At 47.3% G+C, this 17,359-nt stretch overlaps 1 long non-coding RNA gene across 1 annotated transcript; it reads right to left on the bottom strand.

The window, feature by feature from the left end:
* Positions 1-206: 206 nt before the first annotated feature.
* LOC144893239 (uncharacterized) lies at positions 207-4,394 on the bottom strand. The gene is made up of 3 exons (XR_013624268.1): positions 3,860-4,394; positions 3,509-3,547; positions 207-633 (listed from the first exon to the last, which is right to left on the bottom strand). It is a non-coding gene; the product is annotated as an uncharacterized LOC144893239 (long non-coding RNA).
* Between the last annotated feature and the right edge of the window lie 12,965 nt (positions 4,395-17,359).

Here is a 17,359-nt window from a genome sequence, read left to right as displayed (position 1 = left end):
TGGTGTACATCTTTTTCAGCCTCTTTATCCACTTTGTAAAACAGAAAAGAATCCAGCGAATTGCCAAAGAATTGTACACAACTTGAAAGATGATTTCGTAGATGTTCATCTCCACCATCTCTTCTTCCTGATCTTCCCTTGAAATGAAGTCCAGACATTCTGAAGGGTTTGGGTTTGCAATGGGCAAAAGAAAGAGAAAATTTTACTTGGATGACTTTGAAATCAAATTAAGCAAAACAAACGCAGATCAGCCGTTCCTAATCAATAAATCATAATCAATTATGATTCCAACATTTCAGTGTGAAAATAAAACGAGGCCAAATATCATTTAAAATCACAAAAATCACAGTTATACAAGTAATTCTCAACCTGTTGTTATATCTGCAATGAAGAAATTATTACAAAAGGTAATGCAATGAAACAGTCCACCCAACTTACGAATCACTACTATTTTCTTGTTCTCTCAACATATTTTACATTCAGCATCAAAATCAACTTACGGTGAACATCCATATCATCCAGACATGTGGTTTCATTTCCAGGGATCTCAGTTGCTGGGGTCAACCAATGTGTTGGAGCGCACTTTGGGGAGCTCCATATGGAGGGCTCCCATGGGCAGGTGTCAGGTTCGATCTACAAAAAAAAGAAGTCAGAAAACTGAGTTTAGGACAAATGTTTTAGTCCCACAACGCATTTAGACAAAGCATTATTAAATCCTTCATACATTATAGCTATGGATCCCACTTACCCTTATACATGATACAAATACATGCACATTTACACACATCTATATATCTATATATATCTGTATATATCTATATATATATCTGTATATATAATGCCGACAAACGGGATGACCAGGTTTACCGACATCCGAAGGACGACACATACATTGATGAAACAACCTGCCTGTGAAACACCAGAATGACAGTTTCAATTAACACAATGACAGAACACTGGAACCTAATTGTTTTTGTTAAGTTTATTAATATTTTTTATTCTCCCGTTTTTGCACGTTTATTTTCTTTTAAATTCATTTTCTCTGCAACCCGCTTGAGCGATTGCCACGGAATTTTCACCAAAGGAGCACCTAATGCAGTAGATTTTTTTTAAATGATAAGAATGATATAATAGGTCACGAGGTGCGGGTGCCATTTTGGAAGAAAAAAATAAAATAAATAACTTTGCACCTCTGTATCTCTGAAAACGCTCCATGAAAAAAATTGAAAATTGACACATCGTCAAGAACTCCCCATGAGGAGTAAAATATATGTTGATCATGACATCGGTGCCTTCATATACAACACTTAATCCGGTCATAAGTACAATGCTTAATCCAATCAGTTTGAAATGTATTGAGCGTAATCTAGGCAAAAATTGTATGGGAGAATTATTACCCCCGCCACCAAAGGTGGATGGAGGTTATGTTTTCACCCCTGTCTGTTTGTCTGTCCTTTTGTCTGTGAACAAAATATCTCGAAAAGTTGTGGACGGATTCGGACGAAATATGTCAGAGATGTAGCGTATGTGACAAGGACGAAATGATTAGATTTTGGTGAAGATCCGGATTTGGATCCGGCTATTAGAATTTTTAAGTGATTCTTCACCTTTGGGAGATAGGGCCCTAAACAATTCCTTAGTTGGATATCTCAAAAAGTTATGGACGGATTTGGACGAAACTTTGTGGATTGGTTGGGTGTCTGACAAGATCGATTCAATTGGATTTTGGTGAAGATCTGAATATGGATTCGGATATGATAATTATTTATTTTTTTCAAGTGATTCTTCACCATTGGGAGATAGGGCCAAAAACGATGCATAGCAGGATATCTCAAAAGTTTATGGATGGATTTGGACGAAACTTGTTGAACAGGTTGTTTGTGTGAGACAAAGAAGAATCGATTCAATTTTGGTGAAGATCCAGATCCGATCCAGCTTGCAGAATTTTTTTAAGGGATTCTTCACCATTGATTGATATGGCCAACCAGGCGGAGGTATGCCCTCCACTGAGTGCCGTTCTCGTATTGATGATGTCATTGGTCGCATGATTCGGCAGCCATATTGGCTTGAAAATACAAACTTTCTCCAAAACGGCTCACTAGATCGATGTGAAACGCCACACATATGATCTAACAGCCTTGGGAAATATATGTTGAAAACGATCAAGTCATAGGTCACATTGTTTGTCAGCCATATTGGATAAAAAAAACGAACCTTATCCGATCAACACAAAACATCACACACATGAACTCCTTCCCAATGCTAGGCGGCGGACATTTTTTTTTTATCTCAAAGGCCATGTGGTTGGGCAGCCATATTGGATCAAAGTAAAATAAATAAATAACTTTCCATGAAACGGCTTATGCTGTTGAAGTCAAACTTTACAAAATTTAAATGTGATAGATCACATGGTCTGGCAGCCAGAATATTATATATATGTGAAGAAGAAGAAACCTTTATGATGAAGAAGAATAATTATTTTCACACTCCAGTACGGCTTAAAAGAATGATGTGAAACTTCACACACATTATTAACGAGTATTTTGGAATACAGTTTGGTAATTTAAACATCGGCGGTTGCATTTCTGGCAGCCATTATTAAAAATTATTTTGAATCTGAGTATTGTTTGAATTCCTTTAAATTTCATTTTTTAAATCAAATTCTGAATCGAGTTTTTTTTTTTTTTAAGAGGATTTCATTGGTCACGTGTCTGATCAAAGTGGGACGTCTTTGCACCGGACCATCACTGCCAACAGTTACAAAGTGGCAGTTCTAGTTATTATAATTAATAACACCTGTCAAAGTGATTTTAACCCAAACTAACCAATACTCGTAATCGTCATTTCAACCCAAACTAACCCATACTCGTCAAAGTGATTGACACAAACTGTCCATTTCCGTTCACACGACTTCAACCCAAACGAAGCAACACTGGTAACACCGGGAAAACATTTATTTTTCTACATTCGCTCAAGCTCTTTTTGAGCGGTGATACTTTTCCGAATTTGCCTTTTGATGTCCATTAGCCATCTTCATCACATCACCTGTATCTTTTACATTGTCCTCTGCACTCACAACCTCTGCTGCTTTACATCTGTTTCGTTATAAGAGGTTGAGAATGCAGGTTTGACTCTAAATGGTACAAGTGATGATGAGGGACCACCCCGGTGACGAGTCTGGTCTTGGATCTAATAATCATCACCAAGATCTCCATAAATTTCGGGCAGATCAGATCGCTAAATTTAACCTCTGGAGGAACATTTTAATTTTAATTTACTTCATAAATGAACAACTCATCCACTGAAATAAGTAAACCTGTTCTAGACATCACACAATCTCGCAAAACCCACACATGTAATTTCGGCCCATGAGTTGCTTGGTGGTTCTACTGCAGGAAACTAACCGTGCGTTCAACCCTCTTGAGCTAGGACGCCATGTTTGAGTGTGTTAAGTCAGGACCCCTCTGGGATTAAAGCGTGTGTTTGAGTGATGTGTTTGCGATCATACCTTCAGAAAGGAGGTCGGAAGGATGTTAACTTCGGACTTCTGAGAGACATGAAAAGGGACATGAAAAAATGTGTGATGGACAGAAGAAAACAATAATTGAGAATTAATGAAATATTTCAACAAAGTGGCCACAGATGATCAGTTATCTCTCAACAGTCAGGGATATATTCTGCATGGTGTGTGTGGTTACAGATGTGGTTTTGCGAGTGGCTATGTCACTGCGTATGTGGTTGTCCTGGCCTGTTATGAAGTGTGTACATGTTCAGTTGGCTCTGCATGTATGTCATGGTGGTATTTATATCCTCTGGGATTAAAGTGTGTGTGTTTCTGGAATGATGTGTGTGACCATACCTTCAGAAAGGAGGTCGGAACGATGTTATGAATTCCATTGTACAAATACTTGAAAACCCCTATAATCTTCCGAGGAACAGATGGAACAGTTTCCTGTGTGATGGACACAAGAGAAGAAGAATTGAGAATTAATCAAAGATATTTCACTGAAATCGTGATCAGTGTTGAGGGTGAGGGGGCACTCAGAGGAGCATTTTGTCGATATTCGTTTGGTATGAGATTAGTGGTGTTCTGGGTCGGATTGGACGAGTGATATGCTTATTGGAATCATCCACACGTGAGCACTGACAGGATGTATCAACAACACCAGGAAAGGTAAATTCATAATCCCTTCTGTGATGCATTTGTCAGGTTGAGAATGCAGGTCCGACCCAAAAGGCTACAAGTGCTGATAAGTCTGGTTCAGGGAGTGGGGTTTTGGATCGAAAAATCATCACCAAAATCTCAATTCGTGAAAATTAAGTTCCTGGCAGATCGGATCACTAAATGTAACCTTTATTTGAACATTTTATTGTAAATTTACTTCATAAATGAACAACTCATCCTCTGAGATATATAAATATGTTCTTAGCCGAATAACGTCTTCACAACACCCAAACTCGGGATGGAGATGGAGTCCTCGCAACACCCAAATCGCAGGAGATTAATTATTGACTATTGAACCACCTTGAGATAAATAGAATGCCAAATTTAAGTGTGTTACATCAAAACGCCGTGATGTCCACAGGTAACAAATGCGCACAGTGAAAACTTTTAGGAAGTGTGCAATGAACACCGCACAAGATCGAAGTGGCCATTGGTGGCGCAGTCAAGAAGTAACGGATCAAACGGCCCCTCCGATTCCTTTAAACTGAAAAGCCTGAAAGTGTTTCATTTCCTCAACAGTCATAGATTTGTGCGGGTGGAAGCGTGGTTACATATGTGGCTGCCCTCGTCTTTTGGAAAGCGTGGAAACACTTTGTTGGACGAGCATGTCTGCCCTGGTATAAGTTATATTCCCCGGCATTAAAACGTGTGTTTCTGGAGTGACATATATGCGAACATACCTTCAGAAAGGAGGACGGAACGATGTTACAGATTGTTTCACACAAAGACCTGGAAATGTCTTGGGGCTCCACAGACACAACCTTCTGTGTGATGGACAGAAGAAAACAATAATTGAGAATTAACGAAAGATATTTCACCAAAGTGGCCACAAATGATCAGTGATCCCTCAACAGTCAGGGATAGGTTCTGGATGGTGTGAGGTTACAGCCGAAGCCAAAAATATTGGCACCCTTGCACTTTTTTTCAAAGAACTCACAATTTTCTCGAAAACTAAGTTCAAATGGACAAAAGTATTTGGCCTCCACAATTCTCTATTTCACTGTTAATTTTACAAAACCATTGTTTTTCATTCAGAACTTAATATATCCTTTGAAATCATAAAATAAAAAGAAATGCTGTTGATAAAATTATTGACACCCTCGACTTAATATTTGGTAGCACAGCCTTTGGACAAAATAACTGCAGTCAAGCACTTCCTATATCCATGAATGAGCTTCCTACACCTCTCTACTGGTAGTTTGGCCCACTCTTCTTGTGCAAACTGCTCCTGTTTTGCCAGATTTGAAAGGTGCCTTCTCCCAACTGCTGTTTTCAGATCTCCCCACAAGTGTTCAATGGGATTTAGATCTGGACTCATTGCTGGCCACTTCAGAACAGTCCAGCATTTTGTCTTGAACCATTCCAGGGTGCTTTTTGAAGTGTGTTTGGGGTCATTGTCCTGCTGGAAGACCAATGACCTTCGACGGAGACCCAGATTTCTGACACTGGGTTGAACATTGCGCTCCAAAATGCCTTGGTAATCTCTTGATTTCATGATGCCATGCACACATTCAAGTCACCCAGTGCCAGAGGCAGCACAGCAACCCCAAAACATCACTGAACCTCCTCCATGTTTGACTGTAGGGAAGGTGTTCCTTTATTTGAATGCTTCATTTTGTTTTCTGTAAACATAGAGATGACGTGCTTTACCAAAAAGCTCTTATTTGGTCTCATCTGTCCATAGGACATTCACCCAGAAGGATTTTGGCTTGTTCAGGTGTGTTTTGCCAAACTCCAGTCATGCTTTCTTCTGTCTCTCTCTCTCTCTCTCAGCAGTGAAGTCCTCAAGGGTCTCCGACCATAGAACCCCATTTCATTAAGTTGGCGACGGATGGTGCGAGTTGAAATTGTCATACTGTGTTGTGATTTAATTGACTCACTGTGTTGAAATTTATATCCTCTGTGTCTGAAGGTCAGCTTGAATCTGTTTGGCAGTTGATTGAGATGCTTTCTCCATAATTCAATCAATCGTTCGCTGTAATCTTCGATCAAGTTTTCTCTTGTGGCCACGTCCAGAGAGGTTGGCTGCAGTGCCATGGGCCTCAAACTTCCTGATAACATTGCGTACGGTGGACACAGGAACATCAAGGTCTCTGGAGATGGACTTGTAGCCTTGAGATTGTCCATGCTTGGCTACAATATTGTGTCTGACCTCCTCAGACAATTCTCTGGTTTTCTTTCTTTTCTCCATTCAAACTGGTTGAATGCGTGATTCTTACATTGCAGGCACCTGCAACTCACCAAAGGTGAGTTCAATTCCAAAGTAAAGGAGAATCACCTGCTTGAAATCCAATTATTTCTAACAACTTCTAAAACGTGCCAAAAATATTGTCCAGGCCATTTTAGGATTTTTGTGTGGAATAAGCTAAGATTTCGGAATATCCAGCTTTTTTTTGTTTTGTTCCACTGCAAACCAAAGACATACATTTGTGGAAACCAATTTTTTTTTAATTTCAACAATTTTCTGAAAGAAATGGTGCATTGTTTGAAAGCAGTGCAAGGGTGCCAATATTTTTGGCCACAACAGTACATATGTGATTCTGCGAGTTGCTATGTTGTTGCGTATGTGGTTGTCCTGGCCTTTTACGAAGTGTCTACATGCTCAGGTGGGTGTGCATGTCTGTCCTGGTATAAATTATATCCTGTGGCATTAAAGTGTGCATGTTTCTGGAATGATGTGTGTGTGATCATACCTTCAGAAAGGAGGTTGGAACGATGTTATGAATTCCATTGTACAAATACCTGAAAACCCCTATAATCTTCTGAGGAACAGATGGAACAGTTTCCTGTGTGATGGACACAAGAGAAGAAGAAATGAGAATTAACGAAAGATATTTCACCAAAGTGGCCACAAATGATCAGTGATCCCTCAACAATCAGGGATATGTTCTGGATGGTGTGAGGTTACAGCCGAAGCCAAAAATTTTGGCACCCTCGCACCTTTTTCAAATAACTCACAATTTTCTCAAAAACGAAGTTCAAATGGACAAAAGTATTTGGCCTCCACAATTCTCTATTTCACTGTTAATTTTACAGAACCATTGTTTTTCATTCAGAACTTAATATATCCTTTGAAGTCATAAAATAAAAAGAAATGCTGTTGATAAAATTATTGACACCCTATCCTTAATATTTGGTAGCACAGCCTTTGGACAAAATAACTGCAGTCAAGCGCTTCCTATAGCCATTAATGAGTTTCTACACCTCGCTACTGGCAGTTTGACCCACTCTTCTTGTGCAAACTGCTCCGGTTTTGCCAGATTTGAAAGGTGCCTTCTCCCAACTGCTGTTTTCAGATCTCCCCACAGGTGTTCAATGGGATTTAGATCTGGACTCATTGCTGGCCACTTCAGAACTGTCCAGCATTTTGTCTTGAACCATTCCAGGGTGCTTTTTGAAGTGTGTTTGGGGTCATTGTCCTGCTGGAAGACCAATGACTTTCGACAGAGACCCAGATTTCTGACACTGGGTTGAACATTGCGCTCCAAAATGCCTTGGTAATCTCTTGATTTCATGATGCCATGCACACATTCAAGTCACCCAGTGCCAGAGGCAGCACAGCAACCCCAAAACATCACTGAACCTCCTCCATGTTTGACTGTATGGAAGGTGTTCCTTTATTTGAATGCTTCATTTTGTTTTCTGTAAACATAGAGATGACGTGCTTTACCAAAAAGCTCTTATTTGGTCTCATCTGTCCATAGGACATTCACCCAGAAGGATTTTGGCTTGTTCAGGTGTGTTTTGCCAAACTCCAGTCATGCTTTCTTCTGTCTCTCTCTCTCTCAGCAGTGAAGTCCTCAAGGGTCTCCGACCATAGAACCCCATTTCATTAAGTTGGCGACGGATGGTGCGAGTTGAAATTGTCATACTGTGTTGTGATTTAATTGACTCACTGTGTTGAAATTTATATCCTCTGTGTCTGAAGGTCAGCTTGAATCTGTTTGGCAGTTGATCGAGATGCTTTCTCCATAATTCGATCAATCGTTCGCTGTAATCTTCGATCAAGTTTTCTCTTGTGGCCACGTCCAGAGAGGTTGGCTGCAGTGCCATGGGCCTCAAACTTCCTGATAACATTGCGTACGGTGGACACAGGAACATCAAGGTCTCTGGAGATGGACTTGTAGCCTTGAGATTGTCCATGCTTGGCTACAATATTGTGTCTGACCTCCTCAGACAATTCTCTGGTTTTCTTTCTTTTCTCCATTCAAACTGGTTGAATGCATGATTCTTACATTGCAGGCACCTGCAACTCACCAAAGGTGAGTTCAATTCCAAAGTAAAGGAGAATCACCTGCTCGAAATCCAAATATTTCTAACAACTTCTAAAACGTGCCAATAATATTGTCCAGGCCATTTTAGGATTTTTGTGTGGAATAAGCTAAGATTTAGGAATATCTTCAGCTTTTTTTTGTTTTGTTCCATTGCAAACCAAAGACGTACATTTGTAGAAACCAATTTTTTTTGAATTTCAACAATTTTCTGAAAGAAATGGTGCATTGTTTGAAAGAAGTGCACGGGTGCCAATATTTTTGGCCACAACAGTACATATGTGATTCTGCGAGTTGCTATGTTGTTGCGTATGTGGTTGTCCTGGCCTTTTATGAAGTGTCTACATGCTCAGGTGGGTGTGCGTGTCTGTCCTGGTATAAATTATATCCTGTGGCATTAAAGTGTGCATGTTTCTGGAATGATGTGTGTGTGTGATCATACCTTCAGAAAGGAGGTTGGAACGATGTGATGAATTCCATTGTACAAATACCTGAAATCCCATATAATCTTCTGAGGAACAGCTGGAACAGTTTCCTGTGTGATGGACACAAGAGAACAAGAATTGAGAATTAATGAAAGATATTTTACTGAAATGGTGATAAATGTTGTTGAGGGTGAGGGGGCACTCAGAGGAGCATTTTATCAATAACCGTTTGGTATGAGATTCCTGGTGTTCTGGGTAGGATCGGACGAGTGGTATTCAAGTGGAATCATCCACACATGAGGACTGGCAGGATGTATCAACTACACCAGGAAAGGTGAACTCATAATCCCTTCTGTGATGCATTTGTCAGGTTGAGAATGCAGGTGTGACGCAAAAGGGTGCAAGTGCTGATCACAGTCTGATTCAGGGAGGAGTAGGGTGTTGGATCGAAAGAATATCACCAAGATCTCCATTGATGAACTTTAACTTTCTGGCAGATCAGTTCGCTAAATTTATCCTTTCCTGGAACACTTTATTTTAAATTTACTTCACAAATGAACAACTCATCCTCTGAAATAAATAATCCTGTTCTTAGCCTAAAAACGTCCTCATAACACCCATACGCGGAATGTCAGACATTGAGCTGCTCAAAGGTTCTACTGCAGGAGATTAATTGTTTGTTGCACCACCATGAGATCGGGCGCCAAGTTTGAGTGTGTTACGTCATAACGCAGTGACATCCACAGGTCGCAAATGCGCACAATGAAAACTTTCAGCAAGTATGCAACGACCACCGCACAGGATCTAAGTGGCCATTGGTGGTGCAACAAGGAAGTAACGGATCAAATGCACCCCACCGGTTCCTTTAAACTGGAGAGCCTGAAAAGTGTTTCGTTTCCTCAACAGTCATAGATTTGTGCGGGTGGAAGCATGGTTACATATGTGGTTGCCCTCGTCTGTTGGAAAGTGTGGACCCCTTTGTTGGTCGTGCATGTCTGCCCTGGTATCATGGACAGACATGCATGACCAACTGGTCGTGGTATCATTTATGTCCTCCAGGATTATCGTGTGTGTGTTTGTGGAGTGATGTGCGTGTGCGATCATACCTTCAGAAAGGAGGTTGAAACGATGTTCTGAATTCCTTTGTACAAATAGCTGAAAACTCCTTCATTCTTCTGAGGAACAGATGGAACAGCTTCCTGTGTGATGGATGCAAGAGAAGAAGAAGTGATGATTCGTGAAAGATATTTCACTGAAATGGTGATAAATTTGAGGGTAAGGGTCACTCAGAGGAACATTTTATCGATAATCGTTTGGTATGAGATTCCTGGTGTTGTTGGTAGGATTGGACGAGTGGTTGGATTCTTTTGGAATCGTCCACACGTGAGCACTGGCAGGATGTATCAACAACACCAGGAAAGGTAAACTCATAATCCCTTCTGTGATGTATTTGTCAGGTTGAGAATGCAGGTCCGACCCAAAAGAGTACAAGTGCTGATCACAGCCCGGTTCAGGGAGGAGTAGAGTCTCGGATCGAAAGATTATCACCAAGATCTCCAGTGATGAACTTCAACTTTCTGGCAGAACAGTTCGTGAAATTTATCCTTTCGTGGAATACTTCATGATACATTTACTTCACAAATGAACAACTCATCCTTTGAAATAAATAATTCTGTTATTATTATTTATTTATTTATTTATTTATTTTATTTTTTTATTTTTTTTGTATACAAGATCGAGGCTCGTGAAAGAGCGAACATTAATCACACAGAAAGACAAACAGACACACAAAACAAGTAACATCGGGAGCGGTAGACAAGATGGGGAGAGAGGGGGAAGGACACAAACACAACATTTGAGAGCAGGGACTGAGAGACATGGAGACATCGAGAGAACTGTGGGAGGGAGAGGGCTTTGGGGGGAAGGCATGGGAAGGGGGGGGGGGGGGGTGGGAGAGGTATAAAACATATGGACCCTGCCAAGACTTCCAGGAAAGAAGTTGGAATTTCAAACAAGGTGGATCTGGGGTGAATTAGTGGGGGTAGAAAAGATCAAGGTTTTGGATGGGGGAAGATAAGAGATGGTGGTGAACAGCTGTTTTGAAGACCTGGAGGGAGGAGTGTGATTGAAGTGAGTGTGGGAGTTTGTTCCAGAGGCGGGAGAAAAGAGGAATGAAAGAGTGAAGGTGAGCAGAGAGCCGAGATTTCGGCAGTTTAACCATCAGAGGGTGGCTGGCAGATCTTGTGCGACCTGTAGGAATATTTGGGGGACAGAGCACAGAGAGAGCTGGGGGAGCAAGGCCGGAGAGGAGTCGGTAGAAGACAGAAAGACCACCTACCTGCCTGCGGTGAGTGAGTGAAAGGCCCTCAGAGATAGCTTCATCGCGGGAGATTCCAATGATTCTGAAAGCTTTGGATTCAACAGCGTGAAGCCGAGCCAGGTGTGAGGCAGGAGCACCGGCCCATAGGGGAGAACAGTATTCCATTGAGCTGCGGATGAAAGCCTTGTGTGTGGTGAGGAGCTCAGGTGTGCCTAGGAAGGACTTCGCACGACGGAGGATGCCCAGTCGGCGACTGGCTTTGGAGGCCAGCTTGGAAATGTGGTTTTCCCAAGAAAGATCATGGCAGATGGTGAGACCCAAAAGCTTGAGCGACAGAACTTCTTGGAGAGGATTGTTGAGAAAGTAGATGGGAGGGTTGTCCAGTCGATCTTTTCGGAGAGACATAGTAAGAGTGTGAGATTTGTCAGGATTGAAAGACATGTTCCACATGTTTGACCAGTCTGTGATTTTGTCCAGGTCTTCAGAGAGTGAGGAGGCTGCAGACTGCCGATCTGAGGGAAGAGGAATGGAGCGGCAGAGAGTGGAGTCATCAGCAAAGAGATACAGAGGATTTTCCAGAGAGTCGGAGAGATCATTGACAAAGACCAGAAAAAGCACAGGGCCCAGCACACTGCCTTGGGGAACTCCAGCCTGAACGGGAAGGGGAGATGAGAGAAATCCATTCAGGGCCACACGTTGACTACGACCAGAGAGGAAGTCCGCAAGCCATGCATGGAGATTTCCATGGATACCATAGGAGGAGAGTTTGGTGAGCAGAGCTGGGTGCCAGACCGTATCGAAGGCACGTGATATGTCAAGGGAGACAGCTCTGATTTCCTGTTTGGCATTGAGGACCTCCATCCATTGTTGAGACAGCAGAAGCAGCATGTCCAGAGTAGAGTGACCTGGTCTGAAACCAAATTGATGATCAGAGATCAAGCCATTGGAGAAGAGGAAAGATTTCATATCCGAAGCAATGATGGATTCCATGACTTTGCTGATAATTGGGAGCAGGCTGATTGGTCTGTAGTTGCAAGGATCTGTTTTTGCACCTTTTTTGTGTAAAGCGGTAATGTTTGCTGATTTCCAGGATGCTGGCAGATGACCTTGAGCAAAAGATAGGGTGAAAAGAACAGAGAGAGGGTGAGATAGAGCGGCAGAGCAGGATTTTAGGACCCGTGGGCTGATGCCATCTGGTCCAGTTGCAGAATCAGAGTCGAGGTTTGACAAAAACTCCTCCACCTTGTCAGGAGAGAAGGTCACAGAGTCCAGGAGCAGTTTGGTTCGACTGGGAAAGGTGGGAACAGAGAGAGATGGGTTTGGGACTAAGGATTTTGAGGCAAACACAGAGTTGAGGCATTCGGCTTTGTCACGTGCGATGTCAACTGTGTGGCCATTTGAGGTAAGGGAGGGGATGGAGGGGGAACAAACACCAGAAACGGATTTGACCAGACGCCACCAGGATTTGGAGGAAGGAGACAGGTTTGAGAGTTCATTCTTGAGTGAGGAGAGATAGTGCTTCCTGGCACTCCTGAGGGTAGACACACACTTGTTCCGAGCTTGGTGGAAGGAACTGAGATTTCCTTCAGTTGGATTAGCCTTCCAAGAGGCAAAGGCAAGTTGTTTCAGGGCAACTGCCTCACCACAAGATTCAGTGTACCATGGACGGGAGGAAGGGTAAGACAACTGAAGGCGAGATGGGATAAATCTGTGCATGAGAGAGATCAGTTTGCCCTGGAAGAATTCCCAGGAAGAATTGATGTCAGAGGCAGTGGAGATGGGAGACCAATCCAGACGATTGATGGCTGCTTGAAGACCGTCCCAGTTGGCCTGAGTGAAATGCCAGACTCGTCGACGCTGAGGAGGCTCTCTGAGAATGGCCAGAGAGATGTCCACTTTGACAAGCACATGATCAGAAGAACCGATTGGAGCAGAAGAAGAGCAGCAGACATTAGCAGGGAATGTTAGCATTAGTTTCAACAACACTTGTGGCACACGTGTTGTTGAAACCAAAAGTCCTGCATGTAAAGTTCGTTAAACTTTGGAATAACATATCCATACAGCATTTGCTTTGCACTGCACAAAGCGCCTTCCGGAATATTGCACGGATTGACGACGCTTTTGCTCGTTAACATTTCCATTTAAGTGTAAATATGCTTCATCTGACACGAGGAGGCATGTAACATGTGCGTCACATTGAAGTTGCTGAAACCAGTGTGCAAATTGTGATCGTTTTTGCAGCATCTCCTCGTATACTGTTTCACGGAAGCTTGCCGACCATTTGTTTACCTGCGCCACCAAAGATGGATGGAGGTGATGTTTTCACCCCTGTCTATTTGGAAATTAAACTCACCCAATATGTAGGATGAATATGTGAGGGAGATATTCTATCCCTGTACAGAGACAAACGCTGTAAACACAGGAAACAAACATCTGCGCCGGACGAAATAATCGTTTGTTTAATCACGAATTTGCCAGTTTTGAAAGCCTCTTTGCGGGTTTAAAGAAGAGGAAGAAGCGCTAATGCATGGTTTATTCACACAGCAGTTTGAACGGAAACATTTCTTATTCTACGGCAGTATAATAAAGCGCGATGCTGCGCGCGCTAATGCTTACGCAAGGAGCAAGCGGACAACGCGGTTCATAAAAGAGTCTTTATTGAAAGTACTCAAACTGCAGCACGAAGCTGCTCAGGGCTGCGCGCCCCGTGTATATCGTGAGGCCACGCCTCTCTCCCTGGCGTGGCCCATCCCCACTTGGTGTGCGGGGTGATGTCACCACGTCAGTGCTTTCGTGTCCGCCACACGCGCCCCCCCAGAATCCCCGAGCACCTGAAGGGTCAGTTTGCGGGGCAAACGGATGACCCGGCCGAAGCGCCCCCTGGCGACTGGCGGCGTCTGGGATGCAGGGATGCCATCTGGGATGCCTCCGGCTGCAGGACCGGGGGGCGGCGTGGCGGCGGGGCTGGGCGGTGCCGGAGGTCCGCCCGCAGGGGGGCGGCCCCGACGCGGGGGTCGGGCCACTGGCGGTGGATGGGCCACGTCGAGGTGGGCCGGCTTGAGGCGGTCTACAGAAACGCGGTCAGGAGTACCGCCGATGTCCAGGGTGAAGTGCTTCGCCCCGGTCTCCAGCACGCGGAAAGGCCCGTCGTACGGGGGCCGCAGTGGTGTCCGGTGGGCATCGTGGCGGACGAAGACGTACTCCGCCGTGCGAAGCTCCGGGGCGACGTGCGTCGGTGGGTGCCCGTGGCATGCCGTTGGCACCGGGGCGAACCTATGGGTGGTCTCTTGCAGAGCGGAGCGCTGCTGTGCCGCGGACCATGGTGCCGTGGAGTCGGGGAGGAACTCGCCCGGCACCCGCAGCGGTTACCCGAAGACCAACTCCGCCGCGGCGGCGCGCAGGTCCTCCTTGGGCGCCGTCCGGAGGCCTAGCAGGACCCAGGGGAGCCTGTCGACCCAGCCGCCGTCGAGGAGGGTGGCCCGGAGCGCGGCCTTCAATGAGCGGTGAAATCGCTCACACAGGCCGTTAGCCTGGGGGTGGTAGGCCGTGGTTCGGTGCAGCCGGACCCTGAGCCCGTGCGCGACTGGCCCCCAGAGCTCCGAGGTGAACTGGGGGCCGCGGTCAGACGAGATGTCTGAGGGGGCGCCGAACCGGGCGACCCAGGTGGCGATGAAAGCCTGCACGACATCCGCCGCCATCGTCGACGCCAAGGGCACGGCCTCCGGCCACCGGGTGGTGCGGTCCACCATGGTGAGGACGTGGGTGAAACCCCGCGAGGGGGGCAGAGGTCCCACCAGGTCCACGTGGACGTGGTCAAACCGGCGTTCCGGCACCGTGAACGGGGCCAACGGGGCCTGGGTGTGCCGGTGCACCTTGGCGGGCTGGCACGAGAGGCACGTCCTAGCCCAGCCGCGGATGGCCTTCCGGAGGCCATGCCAGACGAACTTGTCGGCGATCAACCTTTGGGAGACCCTCGCGCCCGGGTGGGACAGGCCGTGGATGGCGTCAAACACCTGGCGCTGCCAGCCCGCGGGCACGATGGGGCGAGGACGCCCGAGGGAGACGTCGCACAAGAGGGCCGCGCCCGCGCCGTCGAACGGCACCTCGGTGACGCGGAGGCCCGTGACGGCGGTCCGCAAGGCCTGGACGTCGGGGTCAGCGGCCTGGTCCGCTGCCATCCGGGCATAGTCGATGCCGAGGTGGACTGTGTGGGCGACGGCCCGGGAAAGGCAATCCGCCACCGGGTTGTCCTTCCCCGCGATGTGCCGGATGTCCGTCGTGTACTCGGACACGGCCGAGAGGTGACGCTGCTGCCGGGCCGACCACGGCTCGGTGACCTTGCCCATCGCGAAGATCAGCGGCTTGTGGTCGACGAAGGCCGTGAACGCACGGCCCTCGAGCAGATGGCGGAAGTGCCTGACCGCCAAGTGAAGCCCGAGCAACTCGCGGTTGAAGGTACTGTAACGGCGTTCGGGCTGGCGAAGCTGCCGGCTAAAGAACGCCAGCGGTTGCCAAGCTCCACGCACCCATTGCTCGTGCACCGCGCCCACCGCGTAGTCCAAGGCGTCGGTGGTGAGGGCGATCGGTGCATCGGGCGCCAGGTGCGCGAGCATGGTGGCGTTAGCCAAGGCGAGCTTCGCGCCCGTGAACGCCGTGTCCATCTGCTCGGTCCAGGTAACGTCGCCTTTGCCCGGCTTACCTCGGAGAGCTTCGTGCAGGGGACGCAGGAGCTGGGCGATACGGGGCCGGAACCGATGGTAAAAGTTCACCATGCCCAGGAACTCCTGCAGCCCTCTGATCGTGCGGGGGCGCGGAAACCACTTCACCGCCTCACCTTGGCCGGCAGGGGGACGGCTCCGTGCCTGGTGACACGGTGCCCCAGAAAATCGATTACGGCGGTGCCGAACCGGCATTTTGCGGGGTTCACAATCAGGCCATGCTGGCCCAGGCGTTCGAAGAGCGTGCGGAGGTGGCGTAGGTGCTCTTCGCGGGACGCGCTGGCGACGAGGATATCGTCCAGGTAGACGTAGACAAAATCCAAGTCGCGCAGGATGCTGTCCATCAGTCGCTGGAACGCCTGAGCCGCATTCTTCAGACCGAAGGGCATCCGCAGGAACTCGAAGAGTCCGAATGGCGTGATGACCGCCGTCTTCGGGACGTCCTCCGGCCTGACGGGGACCTGATGGCAGCCGCGTATGAGGTCCACCTTCGAGAAGAAGGACATGCCCGCCAAACGGGCGGAAAAGTCCTGAATGTGGGGGACGGGGTAGCGGTCGGGAGTGGTGGCGTCATTGAGACGGCGATAGTCCCCGCACGGTCGCCATCCCCCGCCGGGCTTCGGCACGATGTGCAGCGGCGACGCCCATGCGCTCTCTGAGCGCCGAACGATGCCGAGTCGCTCCAGGGTAGCGAACGCCACTTTTGCCACCGCCAGCTTCGTCGGCTCGAGGCGGCGTGCCTGGGCGTAGACCGGTGGCCCGACGGTGGGGATGTGATGGGCCACCCCGTGCTTGACGGCCCCCGCAGAGAAGGTGGGCCGCGTGAGGGCCGGGAAGCCGGCGAGGAGGCGGGTGAATGCGTCCGCTGCCGGAAGCGTACAGATCAACGTGGCCGGAACCGAACCGTTCGGCAAGCCGCTTGGCAAGCCGCTCAACGAGCTGGGCAGCGCACAAGCGAGCGAGCTGAACGTCTCGGCCTGGACAAGACGTCTGCGCTTTACGTCGACCAGGAGCCCAATAGCGCACAGGAAGTCCGCGCCAAGCAGTGCCATGGGCACGTCGGCGGTGACGAACGTCCATCGGAAAACCTGCCTCCGAACCGCAGAGAGAGGCAGCATTTTCCGTACGTATGGATGGGCGTCCCGTTCGCGGCAAGCAGCGCGGGGTCCCCGCCCGCGGCGTGCTTGTCTGACGTACCGGCGGGATCGACACTCACCTGCGCTCCCGTGTCGCACAGGTAACGGCGCCCGGATAAGGTGTCCGTTATGAACAGCAGGCTGCTCGAACGGCCGGCGCTCATCGCCACTATTGAGCGCCGGCCCGGGCGTTTCCCGACCTGTTGAAGGAGCATGGCGGATGACATTGCCGAGCCTCGTGGCCAAGCTTGGCATGGAACCAGC

This window comes from Myxine glutinosa, chromosome 1 (assembly GCF_964187855.1).
Source record: "Myxine glutinosa chromosome 1, kmMyxGlut1.1, whole genome shotgun sequence".
Taxonomy (NCBI): Eukaryota; Metazoa; Chordata; class Myxini; order Myxiniformes; family Myxinidae; genus Myxine; species Myxine glutinosa.
The sequence above is the reverse complement of the archived record's forward strand: the minus strand, read 5'-3'. Positions and strand labels throughout refer to the sequence as shown.